Here is a 6596-nt window from a genome sequence, read left to right on the forward strand (position 1 = left end):
TGAGGGCTTGTGGGTTTCACACTATCTTTAACTTTATTCACTTCCTACCCATTGATCATCATACAGAAATACATACTATATATAACACATAGGGGAGATTCTATCTTCCACAAGTAACACATCATCTATCATTCTTTGTGACATAATTCTCTCATTCTTTCTTTCACCATCATGGCTGGAAATATTGATCTATGCATTTGGGTTTCTGAGGACAAATCTGAACAAGAACATGGCCAAATCTGTATACAAGATGAATTTGACTACTCACAAAGGGGACAGTGGCTGCGTGCTGCTGTTTTGGGAGCCACTGATGGTTTAGTCTCAGTCGCATCTCTGATGATGGGTGTTGGAGCTGTGAAGGAAGATGTGAGAGCCATGATTCTTACAGGCTTTGCTGGCTTAGTTGCAGGTGCATGCAGTATGGCAATAGGTGAATTTGTTTCAGTCTACTCCCAACGAGATGTAGAGGTGGCTCAGATGAAGAGAGATAAGAGAATTTCAGGAAATGAGGAGGAAAGTGAGAAGGAAGCACTCCCGAATCCCATTCAGGCAGCTGCAGCATCAGCTCTTGCATTTATGTTGGGTGCCATCATGCCCTTACTAGCTGCTGCTTTTATAGTGGACCATAAGGTTAGGCTGGGGGTGGTGGTAGCCACAGTGAGCTTGGGGCTGGTGGTTTTCGGGTGGATTGGAGGTGTTCTTGGGGGGAGTCCTGTGGTGAAGTCTTGTTTTAGGATTCTGATTGGAGGGTGGATGGCTATGGCTATTACTTTTGGTCTTACCAAATGGATAGGCTCTACTGGCTTGTAGTTTGTATCAGACTAATGTATTTTCACCTTTTAAGTTCATCAACAATTGCTAATATCTGTCTTTGTTTATGTTGCCCTTCAAGATCAAGAAGTTGTGTTTTTTAATAACTTCATTCCTGCTTAGTATGGTTTGAAACTTGAACTTTGTGTGTATTCCAGCTAGCCATAAGGTTAGCGGTAAGGTCGCTGGTTCCAATCCTACCGAGTTGTGATTGGCAATCCATAAGGTGTTTTCATGTGATATATAAAGCCATTCAATGATTAATATATAGGGTATGTGATGATTAATATCTTGTAATCTTTTTTGGATCTTCACTCTCTTTGAACTATATTTTGACTCTATATGTCTAGCTTTCACAAAATTAGTCGTAGGATAATCCAAAGAGATGGCAAGTTAGAGTTGGAGGCACAAAACTTGAATGATGCTAGATTGGATTCGTGTATGTGGTCTGTAAGATCTTAGGAAGTCCCAAAAACTGTTATTCTGTATGCATTTATACCAATATTTATCATCAATCGAAAAGGATGACGGGATATAATTAAGGATTGTCAGGATAAACTTAAAAGCATTAAAAGAATTAATCTAATTGAGAAATTATATGGGTATTTTTGAGATTTATGGATTTGCTGGATAAATACATGGAAAGTTCTGATGAAGAGATTTTTCTATCTTAGAACTAATACATGTTTTGACATATTCAATCAATTGTCATAATTGATTAAGATTAAATCCATCCGATCATGTTTGGAAGATAATAGAAACAGGAGTACTAGCAAAACTTTTGTTGGTTAAAAGTGTTACTGTGATGGGGGGTGTGATTGGATGGATTCTACATCTTTTTAATAAACGAATAGGTTTCCAGCTTTAGTGTGGAGGGCACACCCCTTCCAATTTTTAAAGTAGGAATTACTTAATTCGTTGATGTAAGTGCTATATATTTGCTTGTATATGATCCCTCCCGGATGAGGTACACGGTGAAAGCTGAGGACTAAAAATACCTTATAAAAGCCAAAAGGTATGATGCTTTTATTCAACTTACTCGGTGTAAAATCCATGTATTACATGAGTTAATTAAAAAAATAAAAATAAAGGTCTAAATATTTAAAAACTTTGGATTTATAAGAAAATAATAAAAATAATGAATTATTAAAATTGATTTTTTTTTCTTTTAAATTTAAATGTAGAAACAAATAAACTAATGTGCTTTAATTTGGGAATTTTGAAATAAGAAGCTAATTTCATTAATGAAATTGATATTCATTTATTACTACATTTATTATATTAATTACATTAAAGTATTATGTGAAATTTATTAAAATAGATAAACCCATAAAATGACATGTGGAAAAGAAATAAATTTAAAATAACCACAAAATAACATTTAACAAATTAAATGAGAGTGTGACATGTAACAAAAAAAAAAAAAAAAACCTTCATTTATTAGAGTGAATTTTTTTTTTGGAACGGCAAATCTAATTTACTCCTACACTACTACTAGTAATTCTCCACCTATATCTCTCACGGGATTTGAACCCTCAACCTCAAGAAGGAAGGACAACACCGGATACCGCTGGGCTAGAAGCCCTTTGATATTTATTAGAGTAGATATGAAGTATTAAATATTAATACCCTTTCTTATGTATAAGTTAGTCAAGTTATTCTATATCAGACAGGACCTTTCTTTTTTCTCAAGGTTCGTTTATATGATATGGTTTGCGCCTTAATTTATATGTATTCCATTATTTTTTCGGTATATTTGAGTTATTTTCCCACTATGTGGATCGCACACTCCCTTTCATTTTTTTAATCCATGACATCTGATGTTAGGATCAAGGACTTCAACAAACACAAACACATTAATAAAGATGCGAAGAACAATAACCAACACAAGGATATAATGTGGTTCACTATTTGATCAGAGTAATCAAGCCACATCCACAAATGAACTAGCGAGAGATTTTTTGAAAATCTTGAATACACACTCTCTGCATTAGGATTACTCTGTAGAGATTATATATATATATATATATATATATATATATATATATATATATATATATATATATATATCTTTCCTAGCCATCATGATGTTATCTTCTTTAGTTTTTTTGTACATGCTTTTATATACGATGATGCTTTTAAGCTTTAGTGGTTAGCACTCAAAAATCTAAAAATGATAGTGGACTACTGCAATTTGAATTAGACAATATGCACTGTATTATGAACAGTCTGCTCACCAAAATGTTCTCAGATCTTGTGATACACTTTGATGATCCAAACTTGGAGCTTCAAGTAGTGATTATGCCTCTAATAATCTGAATAGTAACATGGCTCTAGGCAAGCTCAATTGGTAAACATTCTTTTCTTTCTGTTATTGTGCATTGATATTATTTGTAAATAGAAATCCCAAAAAACTCTTGTGAATATATGATAGGAAGGATAAGATTGGCATAAAGTAGCTAGGGAAACATAGTGAAGATTATAATTGTCATAGCCCCATATATAATGCTTCTGTACTTCTCTTTAGGGGGATGTTGGCATCACAAAAATCAATAAAAAATGAACGTTTGAAATAGCAAAGAGGAACTAGCACTAGTTATTATATTTGGATTTCATGGACCATTGAATTTTGATTATATCCTAAACTTTCTACTTGTACATGTATACATGCTCTCTAGGCCTACTCATTTTATTAGGTTCTTCAATATGCTTTTGTGTGGACAGGACCCTACTCTCTTTTTATATATTTTACTTGTCTTCCACCACTTGGGATTTCACTACGTTTTTGCTTATTTTATGACGGGCTTTTGATATTTTCTCATTTAGATGCCTAGTGCATGGTGGCAATCGTGTGGATTCCACAAGCCTTAAATCTTTTAAATTTTAATTAATCGTTAAGCTTGCCGTGTTTTGTATGTAGTAGTATTGGCTCTTTCTATTAAAAAAAATAAACATACCGAAATCTTTGCTACAAATGGTATATTTGTATTTAATTATGAGGTGGTTCAGATGAAGATATGAAGAGAGTTAAGGGCATTTTGGGAAACGAGGGTAGTGAGAAGGAAACACTCCTGAATCCTTGTCTATTTCGGTATCTGTACCAAATAGTAAATTAGCTGTTTAAAAGGACCAGATTTATAAAATTAACGTTTTATTAAAATTATATCATTTGAGTGCTTATCGCTTTCTTGCTTTTGCTCAAACATTTATCTTGATTGGATCCGATTGCTTTTGCTCAAACATTTATCTTGATTGGATCAGTTCCAGGAAGTTTCAATTCTTGGAAAAGGGATCTAGTCAAAAGCAGGACCATATTTGGTAAGGGTTGAAGTTTCAACATAACACTCATTACTTGCTTTATCTTTAATAAAAACATAGGAAACCAGAGCAAAGATACTGTTCTACTCCATTTGGTTGATTTATGAAAGGTTTGGGCCTAAACCCTAATCACTACTACTATAATATAGTGTATATAAGTTGAAACGTATCACAATCCAAATACCATATACTTCAAACAACAATATTCTGTACAAAAACATATTGGAATTACACTAGACTATAATCAAGAAAAAAGACATGCATGCATTGGTAACTTTGACCATGGCTGCTGTCTGCTGATACTATTTAATCAATTTCTTTTGATTTCTGTAGTTATGAATATGAGAAGTGATACAATAATATACACACTGCTTAATCTTTTGCCTGAAAGTAATTGTTTGGAAAGTAGCTCAACATATTAGAGGAGCCTTCTCCTTTTCCCTTCATTTTTTTATGCTGTGGGTGGTGTGGATTCCACACTCCTTCCATTTTTTAAACTCATATTTATGGACTCCACACACCATTCAGTTTTATATGTTTTGAGATACTGTTTCATTTTTATATTGAGTGGATTGCTGCAGTCGTGTGGATTCCACACTCCTTTTTACTTTGTTGAGATTGATTACTCTAACTTTAGTTGTGAGTGCACAATCTTTCCTTTTCATTATAATTACGAAGCTTAAGTTCTCCCTATTATATTGTTCAAGTAGAACACTTCACATCACACAAAATTATTCTGCTAAAAAAAGAATATTTGGTGCCATAACGCAAAGTTAGGCTCATCTTGCAGATCTAAACCTAGTTGATATAGAGTAAATCTTACATGCACATATGCCAGGGTAACAAGCATGTATCCAGTAGAGATAGGAGATGAAACAAATGGATATAAATGAAAGAAACTAATAATAAGCATAAAAACAAATTAGGTCCATCAGCAACACTCCTGAGCAAAAGGTATAATATATAGTTATATACATGCATTATAACACAACTTAAATTGGCCATCCTACTTTTATAAAATGTAGGAAAACAGAGCAACGATTATATGGACCTACTCCTATTGCTTCTATAATTCTGTTATGAGGATTGCACTCTTTTAACTTGTAAGTAGTCATAGTGCTACTTTTTTTATCGTAAAAGTGGTCAACAGATCTGAAAATGAGCCTACTCATTCAATTCTCTAAGGTTCTTCAATATGTGTATGTGTGGTTTCCATTTTTTTATTTTTACTTAGGAAAGGCTGTTGATGTTTTTGTTATTTAGATGCCGAGTGCCTACTGGCAATCTTGTGGATTCCACTAACCTTGAATTTTTTAACCATCAATCTTCCCTTGTTTTGTATGTAGTTGATACGACTCGTCGATTAGGTCAGTTTATTTAATTATTTATTGAAATTAGGTAGTAGCTATCTTTATATAAAATTAGGATACCTATTAGTATCTTTTAATTTAGGATAGGTTTAGGTATGGTTTTTTTGATTATGATGAATAATAGTTATTGAGTCTTGAACTCTTCGGGAGATTGCCTGTTTCTCAAATTACAGGCTTCTACCACTAGTATTGGCTCCTTTTATTTCTTTATAATAAACATACCAAAATCTGAGGGGTTGTGGATTTCCCACTATCTTTAACTTTATTAACCACCTACCTATTGATCATTATACATAAATACATACTATATATAACACATAGGTGGGATTCTATCTTCCACAAGTAACACTTCATTTATCATTCTTTGTGATATAATTTTCTCATTCTTTCTTTCACTTTCATGGATAGAAATATTGATGTATGCATTCCGGTTTCTGAGAACAAATCTGAACAAGTACATGGCCAAGCGTGTATAGAAAAAGAATTTGACTACTCACAAAGAGGACAGTGGCTGCGTGCTGCTGTTCTGGGAGCCACTGATGGTCTAGTCTCAGTCTCATCTCTGATGATGGGAGTTGGAGCTGTGAAGGAAGATGTGAGAGCCATGATTCTTACAGGCTTTGCTGGCTTAGTTGCAGGTGCATGCAGTATGGCAATAGGTGAGTTTGTTTCAGTTTACTCCCAACGAGATGTAGAGGTGGCTCAGATGAAGAGAGATAAGAGAATTTCAGGAAATGAGGAGGAAAGTGAGAAGGAAGCACTCCCGAATCCCATTCAGGCAGCTGCAGCATCGGCCTTTGCATTCATGTTGGGGGCCATCATGCCCTTACTGGCTGCTGCTTTTATAGTGGACCACAAGGTTAGGCTGGGGGTGGTGGTAGCCACAGTGAGCTTGGGGCTGGTGGTTTTCGGGTGGATTGGGGCTGTTCTTGGGGGGAGTTCTGTGGGGAAGTCTTGTTTTAGGATTCTGGTTGGAGGGTGGATGGCTATGGCTATTACTTTTGGACTGACCATGGGGATAGGATCTACTGTCATGTAGTGTTACACAAGATATATTGTATTTTCACCTTTATAATATAGTACAGTTTGAAGCTTGAA

The 6596-nt window shown here is 34.6% G+C and overlaps 2 pseudogenes; both read left to right on the forward strand.

Annotated features, from left to right (window-relative positions):
* LOC145047527 (vacuolar iron transporter homolog 4 pseudogene) lies at window positions 1-917 on the forward strand (annotated as a pseudogene).
* A 4915-nt stretch (window positions 918-5832) lies between these two features.
* Window positions 5833-6596, forward strand: LOC145047528 (vacuolar iron transporter homolog 4 pseudogene; annotated as a pseudogene).

Source organism: Lactuca saligna, chromosome 5 (assembly GCF_052625555.1).
Source record: "Lactuca saligna cultivar CGN05327 chromosome 5, ASM5262555v1, whole genome shotgun sequence".
NCBI lineage: Eukaryota > Viridiplantae > Streptophyta > Magnoliopsida > Asterales > Asteraceae > Lactuca > Lactuca saligna.